General features: G+C 38.6%; 1 protein-coding gene across 4 annotated transcripts in view; it reads left to right on the top strand.

Moving 5' to 3' along the window:
* Positions 1-346: 346 nt before the first annotated feature.
* The window catches only part of Tbl1xr1 (TBL1X/Y related 1), a 158,410-nt gene continuing 144,086 nt past the window's right edge, over positions 347-14,670 (top strand). Inside the window, exon 1 of one of the 4 annotated variants that reach the window (XM_026382776.2) lies at positions 347-450. The gene's annotated coding sequence lies outside the window, so the exon portion shown is untranslated. Of the gene's footprint in view, positions 451-1,194; positions 1,245-2,902; positions 2,921-14,670 lie in introns of those variants that run through there. The other 3 variants (XM_026382756.2, XM_026382760.2, XM_077795314.1) reach the window with 3 other exon arrangements.

Genomic DNA, 14,670 nt, shown 5'->3' with positions numbered 1-14,670 from the left:
GCCGCCGCGGGCCTCGCGAGCTCATTTGTGCCTGGCTGGTCCCCATTCCTCTCTCCCCAGTGTTGAGTGTCTGAGCCGTTGGCTGCTCCGAACCGTTTGGCTCTTTCCCTTAGTAACAGCTTTTACCTTCTGCCTCAATTCCTCTCCCCGCTCGCGCCCTTCCCCCGCGCGCCGCCTCCCCCCGCCGCCGGCCGCGTGCGCCCCCGCCCCTCCCCCCGCGGCGGGAGCACCTCCGCTCGCCACCTGGGGACCCGCGCCGCGCTCCCCGCCCCCGCCCGCCCGCGCCCATCCCCCGCGCCCTCCGCTCGCCGGGGTTATAATTGCCTCTCACCCCCCGGAGGGGTTATTTTGGGGGTGGTTGGAGGCGGTGGCGGCGGCGGCGAGGAGGGGAATTTCCTTGTGCCTCCATTCCCGGGAGGGGGGAGCGGCGTTGGAGGCCACCGTTTCCAGGTAAGCGCCGTGGGCCGGACCCTGGAGTGGGGCGGCCGCGGGCCGGGGCGGGGGGCGCGAGCCGGAGGCTGCCGGGGGCCCCGGGCCGCGGGGGGGGAGGGGCGCCCGCGGAACATGCATTTTTCAACTTGGCCCTTTGGGGAGCTGGGGCTTAGGTGGGGGAGGGGAAGGGAGGGAGGGAGGGCATTTAGGGTGCCCCCATCCCCCCTTTCCCTCTCAGGCTTCTTTGAAATGCTCACGTGCCTGCCCACCCCCTACCCTTTCCTGGTCTCGGGGGATCCTCACCCTAATTATGTTGTTGTTTTCTCGGAAAATGTGCACCTCGGCCTTCTCCCCCTCTTCCACCCTTCGTGCATTTACACCCCCTTTTTGTGCGTGTGTATGTGAGGCGAGCAAGGCTTTCAGGAAAGAATTTGCAGCAAATTGAATCAAGGAGCCATCATGAGGCCGACTCCTTTATAGCCTATTTTTAGCAGAGGAGAAGGCTCCTTTCGGTGCATGCTGTTTTGTTAAACCTTGGGCTGCGATGAGAATCCGTTCCCCTCCCGAGGCGCTTCCCTGGCCCTGCGCGGCGACCCCGGCTGGAGTGCAGGGGGCTGCGGGCGGCTGTTGGGGCCGCGCGTCCGGGGCGGGGGCGCCGGCCGGGGGGAGGGGCGCGCGGCCGCCGGGCCTCACTCCGGGACGTGTTTGTTTGTAACTTAGCGCTTTCTGCCTTCTTAGGGAGGTATTTGGTAGAGACTCTTTGAAGTTGGGTTCAGAAGTGTAGAATTGGCAAAGTTATTGCCAGCGTCCTGGTAAGTTTTGGGTGGCACGGAGTCACATTATTTTCTGACAGTGTAAAGGCCACGTTGTGAGGGTGGTTTCTCGGTAACTTCCTCTTTGCAACCGATGTCATTTTTTTTTTTTAAAAAGAAGCAGACTTTTATTTAAGCGAAATATTAATCGTAAATGGCAGCACTAGGAAAGCCATGCATGCGTTAACGTGTTCAGTATTTTTGGAAGTTCCTAATTTGCTGAAATAGGCATCACTTTGCAGTGGCAACCGGAATTAAATTTAGATTGTGGAAATGATGTGTTCCATGTAAAATTTGGGTTGTGATGGCTTTTAAGAAATCTCTCTTTGTTAGGTTATCCACACTCTGTAAAATAATTTGGTGATTACACGGGGGGTAAGTCTTAGAACCTAGTTAAAAATTATATATTCTGCGTGTTTGGAGTTTACTTAAAATCGTGGACTTTGCAGGTACCAGTTGTAGTAAGTTTCAATACCTATGTAATTTACAGTTAGGGAACTTTACTGTTGACTTTTCCAAACAGGAGCCTTATGCTGATCTAAACATGTTGTTAATAAAATATGGTGGGTGAAATGATGGGTTATTTTTAGTTTGAATCTTTAGTATTAATGTCTCCCTGCCCCCAATACAATTGAGTAATCATCTTCACCTCTCTTCCCTAAAGACTCCAGTTTGGATAACATAAGGTCCAATCGTTAGGATTTTTATCCTCTTACTAAAGCGACTTGCAATAAATATCCTGATTACACATTGAAGACAGTGACTTTTTGGGTTTCCCAATGTGATTCATGTTCATTTTTGTTAAATAAGACAGGTGCTCATTGGTGAATTCATTAATCATGACTTCCTGGGGACTGTATCTACTCACCATTTCAATAAGTTTTATGATCTTTAGGGAAGTAGGGCAGCTTTGTCTCCATGAAAACATTGTATATGTTGGATTGAATCATATGAGTTAATGGCAAGCTTCCCAAATTATCTTTCGGAGTTCTAGAAATAGTTTGCATTTACCAGTGGGGGAGGGGAGGCAGAAAGAAAACATGCCTGAGGGCCGTCCGGCTTGTTGTGTATTTATACTCTTGCTTTTAAATGGGTTTTCCCTGATTGTTTGGTATATGATTTTTTTTTCATTTCTGCTATCCTGTACTGTCTGATGTATGCAGTTGCAATCATTAACTCCATAAATAACTACTTTTTTTTTGGCCATTTGAGTAGTTATAATCAGATTATAGTATTTAGAACAAATTGGTGTACTGTATGGAGGATGAAAACAGTATGGGCATGAGAAAGTTTTGCTTACAGTGGAGGAACTTATTGTGACTCGTTAATGGCTTAAAAATTGCTGCTAAGCTCACCATCAGCTTAAAACATTCTTCTGTCAGTTTTGGTTATTAATATGGGAGAAACTGGAGTGGCCCCCTTATGGAAATTATTATTGTTATTTTTTATTGATTGTGTAATAGAAGTGTTAAAATATCTTAATAACTTTTACATATGTTCAGGAATCTTCATGATACTTGTGTTCTCAACACAAATGGACGTTTTTGCACAGTTACCAAGATACCTATCTACCGAGAGAACAAGAAAAAACTGCTTCCTCTGTACTGGGAACCTTTCAAGTAAATGAGAAAGGGCAGCAGCTTAATATAAACATGGGGTTACTGACAAAAGGAGCTGTGAGTAATGAACGTTTGGAACATTAACCTGTTGATTAAATACATTAGTTCATATATAGCAATACTGTATAAATATAACCTGGTCAGATGAGTAGCTGGCAAAGGAATCCCCTTTACACAACAACTTATAGCAGGATTACTATGAAGAATTTGTTAGAACACATTTTAGATGGAGTTAGTAGAAATTATTTGTTGGGCTTGTTCAATTTCAGAGTTGTTTATGTAAAAAGAATAGAGGAGAATGTGAATTGGAGGAAGTGTGGGGGAATGGCAGAAATACTGGCACTGCCTGGGACTTTGTATTTTTCTAGTACATGTGAATTTGACATAACATTTATAGTGTAAGTTATTTAAATGCAAAAAAAGAAAGGATCTAACATGAGGCATTTGTATTTTGTATTCAGACCTTCCCATAGCAGAGAAGGGATAGGACCTTAAGAACTGTAGAAAAGAATTGGTTAAAAGTGGTCCATTTGCAGACCACCTTGGCACTATCTCCTGCTCTACTAGAAAATTGAAGTTTGAAGATAGAAAAACAATTCTTTGAGAAAGTAGATGCTGAAGAATTTGGCTTTACCTATTGCCTTTGGGATTGTACTCAGAGGGCAATTAATTGTCCTTTAGTTATAGAGACAGAGGAAAGGGGCTCAGCCTGGTTTGCGCTCTAGGAGGTGGGTGGTGCTTTGTGTCATTTAGACCTTAGGCTAAGGTCAGTAGTTTTGGGCTTTCTTTGTGGAGGATGAAACAGAGGTGCAAAGAAGTTAATTCACTTGTTCAAGGCTCCCAAAATGTTCAGTGATATACAAGGATTCAAACCATGTCAGTCTGTGTTCTTTTGTGGTGACCTTATTTGCAATAGATTTTCCCACCTTCTTTTTTAGTCTTGGCTTGTAGATATCCTTACAAAAATCTTTCTTTGGTGCTGGGGACCCAACCAAGGGCCTTGTGTATGATCAACAAGTCCTCTACCACTGAGCTGTCTCCTTCCCTGTTTGTTCTTCCTTTTTTGTCCAGGCTAGCCTTGAATTTGATCCTCCTGCCTCAGCCTACTGGATAGTTGGAGGTACAGGTGTGTGTCACTGTGGCCTACAAAAACTGTGTTTATAATCACATTTATATTTTTACAGTTTTGTAGCTCTACTAACTGGGTCAAGTGATTGTACTGGATAAATGAAAGTTGTAGGATTCATATCATTGTGCTTAACTCCCTAGCAGTATTTAATAAAATGCAATCTTCTTGTTAGCTGCTGTATTTCCTACCTTGAGATTAGCAGTGGTGAAAGGAGCCTCTTGAAATACCACCAGCAGAAATGTTGTTTTGGTCCAGGCATGGTAGCGCAGGCATCCCAGTGACTCTGGAAGCTGAGGTAGGAGCATCTCAAGTTTGAGGCCTATTTATTGAGGCCCTAAGCAACTTAGACCCTGTCTTAAAAAAAAAGGCCTGGGGTTGAGGCTCAGTGTTAGGTAAAGTGCCCCTGGTTCAATTACAGTATCCAAAAGGAAAAAAAAAATGTTGTGTTCTGTGCTAGAAAATTTTTATAATTTTTCAGTTATAGAAGACAGTACAATGTTTTTTAAAAAATATTCTTAGTTGTTGATGTACCTTTTATTTATTTATTTAATTTATATATATGTGGTGCTGAGGATTGAACCCAGTGCTTCACACATGCTAGGCAAGCGCTGTGCCACTGAGCCACAACCCCAGCCCCAGTAGAATGTATTTTGACATATCATACATACATGGAGTATAAATCTGTGCATGAAATTAGCAAGGAAGAGCAAATAAGAGTATGCTTAACTTAAAAGTGTACATTTCTGAAAACTTGTGTAGGAAATAGCATTTATATTTTTGTGTTGTATAGTGGTTTAAATGAGGGTCCTTGTGGAGACCTGCCTCGATTCAAACTCAGGTTGTATCCCTCACTAGCTGTGTGATCTTGGAGTAGTAGTAACTCCTGCTGTGTAGTTATTTCACTTGGGCAATGAATGGGGCATTCGTTGAGCTCAGTTTGTTTGATAGTTTATGTCAGTTGAGAAGATTGAGTTAAATGTTTGTAATATGTGTAGATGCTTGGCATACCAAGGATCCCTTAAGTGTAATGGGATGGGTTTGGTTTTGAGGTTCATTTCTTTGTATTATATTTTATTTGCTTGTTATTAGTTTTAGTAGGGTCATAATGTCAAAAAAATTTTTGCAGTTCTGTTTCCTGAGGTCTTGGGAACATTTGAAATAAAAAACAATAATTTATTTATTCTCAAAGTTGTGAATAAGGGCTTAGATACACCCTGAAGAATTAGATTGAATGTTAACACTGGGCACTACTTTTTGGTGTGGTTATAGTCTTGGACCTTTTGCATGCCTTTGTTGCTATTCTTTTACTTGAGTTTTGACTTTTTAAATCTACTTGCACCATTTGGAACATTTTCCAAATCTTAAAATAAAAATGTGTAACTCCTTTGAGGCTGGATTCAGCAGAGCCTAGGATTTGCCTTTTAGTTTGGAGTGATTACTTCAAGTAGGCGTTTTTTTTTGTTTGTTTGTTTGTTTGTTTTTCCCCTCTAGTTTTGACCATTTGCCTGAGTTCTTGCTCCATATTTTCAGTTCTGTCAGGAAAGTTCTTTTCCTCTGAAATACCTGTAAATCTTGTCCTGATTTCATTTCCCATTCTTATTTCAGCAGTGATTTTTGCTCATAATAATCAATGATCAAGACTGTACTGGTACTTTGACAAGTACTGTGGCACTCTGAGCAGCTGATATCCTTAATTTAACAGGAAAATAGAGGTTTAGGTAGTGAAGGGCAGGAGTAGGGATGTAGGCTCAGTTTGTCTTATGCCAGTGTTCTTACCTGGCAGTCTACTGTCTATAGTGAATGAATGAGTGAGGGAATGGTCATTAAGTTTGGGTTATTGCCTTAATTTTTTAGTTGGTTGCCCTGAGCAACCTTTCTTCTCTATTCCATCTTCTGTAACTACTGACAGTGTAATTTATTTAAAATATTGGTTTCATTATGTCAGCTCCCCTGCTGGAAAACCCATAATGGATTCCCTGTGCCAACTGGATTGAGTTCATATGCTTCAGTCTGGCTTTTAAGGTGTCATTCTACCTAGTCAGCTTTATTTCCCATTCTTCCCTAACTGGGATTCTTGCCTATCTTTCAGATCCTGCAGTTTTGCCATACTCATTACAAATTTCTGTGATTTTGTTCATTCCATTTCTTCCCTTTGTCCTTTTTATAGCCTAGTTTCAGTCCTACTACTCCTGTAAAGTCTTTTCTGGCTGTCTTGACTTGGGATATTTCTTTGAGATCCTGTTGCATTTAATGAATATAACAAACTGCATATCTGTTGTTTCTGTGGTATGTGGCATGTTGTATCAACTACATATTACAATTCCAGAAGGGAAGAACCTGTTTTCCTTTTAAAAGAAATTGTTTTTTTTAATCAAGAGCTGAAATAATACTATTTTCATGTTAAAATGAATTGTTTATGCAGGGCCTCTGTTTAAATGAGAGCAGTGATAGCCCTATTTCACTATAACTAATAAGGTAGAATTTTCTTTTTTGAATTAGATTTCCAAGGATAGGTGTATTTATATTTAATTGTTTATTTGAATTTTAATACTGCCAGAGTGAAGAAAAAATCCTTGTCAGTTCTTAAGAGTTAGGTGAAAGTGGATATAGGTTTGTTCTCTTAATGGTGAAATAGTAGCCACAGTAGAGAGTCAAAACATAGGAACCATGTCACACTGAGTTGACTTTATCTGATTATACAGATTGACTATTTATCTGAAAGTCTTGGGTCCAGAAGTGTTTCAGATTTTGGAGTTTTTCAGATTTTGAAAATTTTTTTCAGATTTGATTTTGTGGATGGAACCCAAGTATAAGCATGAAATTCATTTGTTTCACATTCACATTGTACCCATAACCTGAAATAATTTTATATAGTACTTTCAGTGTGCCGGTGGCTTGACTTCATCTTGTTATAGGAAATCAGGTGTGGAATTTTCCACTTGTGGGGTCATGTTGATGCTCCAAAAGTTTTGTATTTTCTGATTAGGGATGCTCCATCTGTAGGCTGGCATAAATATGGTTAAAATTTTGAATTTTTTGAAATTCTAAATCTTTTTTTTTTTTAAATAATTTTTTAATATTTATTTTTTAGTTTTTGGTAGACACAACATCTTTGTTGGTATGTGGTGCTGAGGATCGAACCTGGGCTGCACACATGCCAGGCGAGCACGCTACCGCTTGAGCCACATCCCCAGCCCGAAATTCTAAATCTTTAAGGCTTTTCTTCCTTATTTTCTCAGTGGTATACCTACATAGTTTTTTTTTTTTTTTTTTTTAATTTTTCTAAAGCTTTAACTCTTGTTACATCATATAGCATTCTAACCACACTAGAATCTCATTTGGGCTAATACTATTAACATATTAATATTCAATATATAGTGTGTCTATTATACAGCATAACTGGGTTTAATCTACCAGAAGAATGTCATCTTAACCATCTTCGTTCAATAAGTTTTATGGTAGACCTGTGCGATATTAGTTCTAACCAACCAGGATAATTGACTCTACAGGTAAATAATTTGGTGTTATAGCTTTTCAACATTTAAAAAAAATTTTAGAGTTTTAAAATGAAAGCTTCCTGCAGGATTTTGAGTCAAAATGAGCTATGTTGCTTTCTGAGAGCTTAGTTTTGTAACTCAGAAATAATATAATGAACTTTGTGAGAGTCATGCTGAAAAGTCAGTAATTAAATTTCAGTAAATATAGAAAGAATACCCAGATTAAGGAAAAGATTTACATGAAATGAATAAATTGAGGAATGAATGAGGAAGAGTAGGTGTTGAATATTTAAACTGGGAAGTTTGCCTGTTTCCCCCTTTGTCTACTGAAGGTTTGTTTCCTTTTTCTTTTTTATATTTTCATGTTTTTTGGGTACTGGGGATTGAACCCAGAAGGGCTTTACCATTGAGCTACATCCCAGCTCTTTTCACTTTTTATTTTAAGACAGGAGTCTGACTAAGTTGCTTAGGGCCTCTCTAAGTTGCTGAAGCTGGTCTCAAACTTGGAATTTTCCTGCCTCAGCCTCCCTAGCTGCTGGTATTACAGGTATGGCAACCATGCCTGGCTTGTAGGTTTCCTATAGGAGGTAGAATTTAAGAAAAAGAAGAGAATGTGATGATCAAGAGCCAAAGATAGTTATTCCATTATCTTAATAGAACAGTTATTTGTATGAAATTTACTCTGGATGTGTTAAAACTTTTTTAAAAACAGGATGTTTAAAAATTTTAATACAGTAATTTTTTTTAAAAGTCTTTAGGACTAGATATCATTCTACTTGATATTCTTTGTTTCATCAGAGGTCAGAGATATCAGTTAGTGCTTTCACTTCTTTCTTTGTCTCTCTCCCTTGCCCTTTTTTAGTATTCTAAAGAGTGGGGCATTATAAAAAGGCAGTGAACTCTACACGGTTTTTAAGTGGATGTTTTGTGTTTTTATGTATTTTCTCGGAATGGTGAGTAGCATTTTAACAGGGATCCAATATTAAGTGAGGAGATTTTTTAGTAATTTTTTTTTTTTTTGAGCAAAACCATGGTTGTGTGGGGAAATCATTTCACTTCTACAAATATATATATAGCAATATGATCAGATAAAATGTTACCTAAAATTTGCTCATGTATATTAAATATACTCAGTCAACCAGTGATTGATTGAGTATATTTAATACTTTTAATTCCTTTATTAAAACTCTCTAAGTTTCGGTCATTTTAATAATTTTGGGGGGCTGGAGATGTGGCTCAATCGGTAGCGCGCTTGCCTGGCACCACATACAAACAAGATGTGTCCTCAGCACCACATACAAACAAGATGTGTCCGCCAATAACTAAAATAAATAAATAAATAAATATTAAAAAAATAATAATTTTTGAAGGATATCTATATGGAAAGTTTGCTTCAATTAATAGTTGACTCAAAAGCTATAGCCTTCTGTAGAACAATAGTCTTGAAAGCACTCTATTAGCAGTAAGCAAACACCATGCCCAGATGTGTATTAAAATAATAGAGCATTTTGGTTATTAACTACACATAGAACACAGCTGATAGATTAGGGGGAGGTGTTCTATGTGTTCCCTTAATTTGAACAGACTAATTGAGTAGAGTGTAGGCTAATTTTGTTTGATTTCTATTTAGTTTCTGTCATGCCATTAACTCACAGTATTAGGCATTTGGGTCATGGTAATAGATAATGAAATTCCTTAATATTCTTTTCTGTTTTTCTGCATAATTATTCTTTTATGAAATAGAACTTATGTATGAATTTTCAAGTATGGTTTGTGGCTATAGAATTGTTCTTTAGCACCATTTATTTATTTGGTACTGGGGGTTTAATTCAGGGGCACTTGACCACTGAGCCACATCCTCAGTCCGATTTTGTATTTTATTTAGAGAAAGAGTCTCACTGCATTGCTTAGTGCCTCACTTTTGCTGAGGCTGGCTTTAAACTCTTGATTTAAACTCTGCCTCAGCCTTCCAAGCTGCCGGGATTACAGGTGTGTGCCACTCTTCCCATTGTTAGCACCTTTTAATAACAAAATATAATATATATGTTTTCCCCCTAGTACAGTGTTTATTTAAATCACTTTTCTCTGTAAGCAATGAACATTTATAAGATCTTAGGATGGGGTTAGGAGTAGTCTGGTGTTGTGTCTGGGAAGTAGAGATTTCCTGTTCTTGTGCAAAAACAAAAGAACAACAACAACAAATAGGCCCACAGTGGTATTACATCTTTGATTTTAGACTTCCTTGTGTCCAGCCAACAGAAGTCACAAGTTTTGACATCTGTTGAGAAATGTTTGTGTGTGAATTGTTCCCTTATAGATTTGTTTAGATTTGGTGTTTTTCACTGACATTTAAAGTTTCTTCTCAAAAATGTCTAATTAAAAAAACAAGGGATTGGGAAATCCAATATCGTTTACTGACATTTTAATTTAAAAAGGAATATATAGTAAGAGTATGTGTGTTTACGTATATGCTTGTTGTACATGCTTAGCGAATGTAGAAAGATGTGTGAAAGACCAGCAGTGGTGTTGGAGTGGACAGATCATTTAGTCAGGTGTGGGAGAGACTTATTCATTTATAATCTTTTGAATTATTTAAATATGTTCATATACCATTTTGAGAATGGTAATTGTGAAAAATCAAAGTATCTCCTTGAGAATTTTTAATTTTTGAATTTGGACAGTCAAAAGAGCAAAAACTGTTAATATCTTGTGCTTTTCAGGCAGTTTTTTAAAGAAGTAGAACTGTATGTACGTATGTACATACGTGTACACACAGACACAAATCTTTCTGTCTCTCACACACACACACACACACACACATATTTTTTTGTACTGGGGATTTAACCCAGGGGTGCTTTACCACAGGGTCTCATGAGATACCTTGCTAAGTTGCTGAGTTTGGCTTTGAACCTGCGAACTTCCTGTATCAGCCTCCCGAGTAGCTGGGATTACAGGTGTGGTCCACCATACTTGACATGATTGGAAACACTTTTATTCCTCAGATTTGTTGGCAGAATAACAGACCAGTGCTGAACTTGTGATTTATGAATTCTGTCCAAGTTTGACCAGAAGTACATAAGTGTTGTCTTATTTCAGAGGTATTAGTCTTCCAAAGGTTTAGGAATCAGGTGAAAATTGGGATTCTCATAGGTTAATAGTTGATTTCAGGAATTGTGATACATTTGGGTACAGTGGGACTTATGGAACTATGCATTCTGATATTGTATGGACCTTATTGTGTGTGACCTGTGAACTTAATGTGTTATTGACTCCAAGGAGATAGAAACATTGATTTTAATTCTGTGGCACAGTTACTTAATGCTTGCAATCCTGAAGCCATGGCCCTCTCGTCATCATTAACAGAGGACGAAGTAGGATCTGCTCTGGTAGCAATCTCTCACTCTTGGTTGATGCTGTGAAGAGCTAGAGCCCGGCATACCTGGTTTGAATCATGTCACTCCTATTTACTGTTAGGGCTTTGGGAAATAGATATCTAACTATTCCAGTTGGTTTCCACATCTGAAAAATGGGACTAATGGATAATTAGTTCTTCACAAAGCAGTTGTGAGCATTGAAATGGGAACACATGTAAAGTAGCATAGAATATGGCAGAGAGAGAGAGGAGGTACTTAATAAATAAATGTTAGCTACTCTTGGTGGACTTTGCTAGCTGCAGCAGAAACAGCTGAAGAGAGGTGGAAAATTGACACCTTTCTGACAACTTATTCTGTAAACCTGTCTTGGCTGCTGTGCCAACTACAGAGATGAGATGGCTAATAAATGTTAGAATTTCTAATCCAGAGGGCTAAGACTACATTTGGTGACTGAACTTTTATTGCTCAGTGTAGAATAAGATGGTGTACTATGGAGCTTCATTAATGTATGATAACCATGTTCTTTTGCGTTAGTATTTTATATTGAATTTGATCACATTTTGACATTCTAAGAAAAAGAAAATTGCTACCTTCATTAAAAAGTAAATTGGGGCTGGGGCTATAGCTCAGTGGCAGAGTGCTTGCCTAGCATGTGTGAGACAGATCCTCTGTGCCACATAAAAACAAATAAAGGCATTCTGTACATCTACAACTACTAAAAAATTTATTTTTAAATAAATAAATTGGCCAGGTATATAGGTGCACACCTGTAATCTCTACTATTCAGGAAACTAAGGTGGGAGGATCATAAATTTGAAGTCATCTTGGGTAACTTAATGAGACACTGTTTCAAAAATAAAAAAGGGATAGAGAGTTCAGTGGTAGAGTACCCCTGTGTTCAATTCCTAATACTGGGATGGTGGTGGTGGTGGGGAGAATTTGTACTCCTCTTCTCCAGTTCCTAGGAGATCAAACAGTACTGCTTGGGTCAGTCATATACATATACATGTTACATTTTATGCAAACTATGACATGAACTTTTATTAAAAATACATATGGTGCAACACATGATATGTATATATACAAAAGAAACTGAAATAAGTTTTCAGGAGCTGATACTTGAACACCAGAACACCAGACACACAGTTATTTTCCATAATTTTCTGTCCTTCTCCGCTTTTTTTTTTTTTTTTTTGTGGGGCTGGGGGTTGAACACAGGGCCTTGTGCATATGAAGCAAGCACTCTACCAACTGAGCTATATGTGCAGGCCCCTGTTTTCTATTTTAAATATACTTTTATAAACCTCTATTTTTGTTATTTGTGGTACTGGTCATTGAATCCAGTGGTGCTTTACCACTATATCTTTAACCCTTTTTATTTTGAGACATTCTTGTTAAATTGTCCAGGTTGGCCTTGAACTTGCCATCCTCCTATTTCAGCTTCCCAAGTAGCAGGGTTTATAGGTGTGTGCCACTGCTACTGGCGTTTATTTATTTATATTTTGGGGTAAGAAAACCAGGTCCTCATACATGCTCAGCAAGCACTGTATCCACAAGCTACATCATCATTCCTCATTTCAGTATTTAAAAATAATGATTTTATTATTCGTTGAATTTAGAAAATGCTGGGTCAAAGGAATATAGAATTGTGATTTTCTACACTCAGAATGGAAACAAGGTGACATTCCGAACGATGGAGGCCTAGATAAGTCCCATTTATTGTTGCTGTGTCTTTAATATTCTAAGGCTGTGTTAGGATTCTGAAGTTCTGATACACCAGTTTTGTAAGGTGTGAACTGTAAGTAAGATACAAAGGATAAAAGGAATTTTGATGGCTAATAAATGTAAGCATAAAGACTTTTTGGGAAATCTGCAAGCAGCTGCAGATTAAGACCCGTGAATATTTCCCATAAAAGGGTAGTAATGATTAACAGGAATGACTGTTACAGTAGGTTTCTTATATCCTATTAGAGAAAAAGTTTAGATAATTACTTTATACTATTTTAAGCAAAAATGAACATGCCTTAACATATTGGTTGCATGAAATTATGCTATTTGAAGATTAAGTTTCTGTGATATTTAAACTGACATTCTGATCTATGACCTCTAGTCTCTGTTTCTAGCACAGACCTCTCCTTGATCCAGAGTTAATTTGTGGACTCTTATTAGGGAGAGCCTTCCTTGAAGACAGTTGTCTTCCACTCATTTTATTTTCAGCACCTAGTAGAGTGCCTGATACCCGATAGACTTGCCATTCAATTTTAGTTGAACACATGAAATTCTGAGTTATAGTTATAATACAGTAGAACTTTGATCTTAAGATGATTCACATATATAAAACTAGAAGCCCACCCAATTTCACAAATTCGTTGCCCCTTGGACTCATTGTGTTTATTATATGTAAGAATTGTGAGGGTCTGGCTCTGTGCAGTGGTACACACCTGAAATCCCAGTGGCTCCGGAGGAGGATGGTGAGTTTAAAGCCAGCTTCAGCAAAAGTGAGGTGCTAATAAGCAACTCAGTAAGACCCTATCTCTAAATAAAATACAAAGTAGGGTTGGGGATGTGTCTTAGTAGTTGAGTGCCCCTGAGTTCAGTCTCCCCAAAATTGTGAGGGTCTGCCTGATGATCCAGCATCCTGTCCTTCAAGGTATGAGTTCTCAGTTCATAAATCTGCTGATGCCTTTGCCTTTGAGTCTGGCTTTCCCCCAGGGCTGTTTATGCTCTAAATCCTAAACTAGCCCTTGCTCTATAAGTGAGTCTGTGGCCCAGATTGCCTCTTAATTTTGGCTGCCTCCTCTCCTACTTTAGTTACAGTCTGTTGTGGAAACAATTTGCACTTTCTTCCAGTGTTTTACTATTGAGTGTAGACTGGTGGTAGCATTAGATTTTCACTTGATGCTGATAAGTGGCAACAAGACAATTGGAAGACAGATGAAGGTCCTAATTTGAATAGAGTAGGTGATGGTAACACCATGTTGTCATGGAGAGCAGGGCCACATTTTTTTACTTATCAAAATATTCTGAGACCTGGGATATTTGGAGTAGAGGTTTAAGATGAGGGAACTTGGTCTCCTTGATTCTTTTACTTGGAGCCTTCTAAATTAGGAGAGCCTTCCAAATTAGGTGACCCTTTTGTCATTAAGGGAGGCATTTGAACTGCTTAATAGAAATATTAATTTGTTGTCAGGGAAGAAAGGATTTTCAGTTTAAAAGTGAACTAAAACAATTGCTACAATATTTCAGTGGTATTTTAAAAGAATACTTAAAAATGAATGTTTTAAAAATTCATTGGTAAATTTAAAATCACCAAGGATAGTACATTTAAGAGATGAATATTTTCACTTTCCCTTAAATGTTACTAAATGGGGGAATGAATGCATCCTACAGGCTTTTTTAGCTTTATGTTTGCTTGTCTGAACCAGTGTGCTCTTGCTCAGGTAGGTAACTTGGTCTTTGGTATCTCTAAATAACTCTACTCATTGTATGCAGGTGTATTTTCTAATTTCTTTTCCACTCCACCCCTCTTTGGGTCAGATGTTGTGGGGATCTTGTTGCCTTGTTTCAGCTAGCCTCATTTGCCTTTCTTGTGTTTTCTTCTAGATGACTCATATGTTTTGGTAGTGAATACATTGGTTTTTAGCATAGCAGTGACTTCCTACAAGTGAGAACTGGCAATGACAGGAAAGTGTGTTTTGTTTTGTTTTTTATTTTTAGACTGTAACAACATACTCATGTACTTTTGATAAATATTACTATGAATGCCTATGATATAATTTAAAAGTTAGGTTTGAAGCCATCTTCAAA

This window comes from Urocitellus parryii, chromosome 2 (genome assembly GCF_045843805.1).
Source record: "Urocitellus parryii isolate mUroPar1 chromosome 2, mUroPar1.hap1, whole genome shotgun sequence".
In the NCBI taxonomy this organism is placed as follows: domain Eukaryota; kingdom Metazoa; phylum Chordata; class Mammalia; order Rodentia; family Sciuridae; genus Urocitellus; species Urocitellus parryii.
The sequence above is the reverse complement of the archived record's forward strand: the minus strand, read 5'-3'. Positions and strand labels throughout refer to the sequence as shown.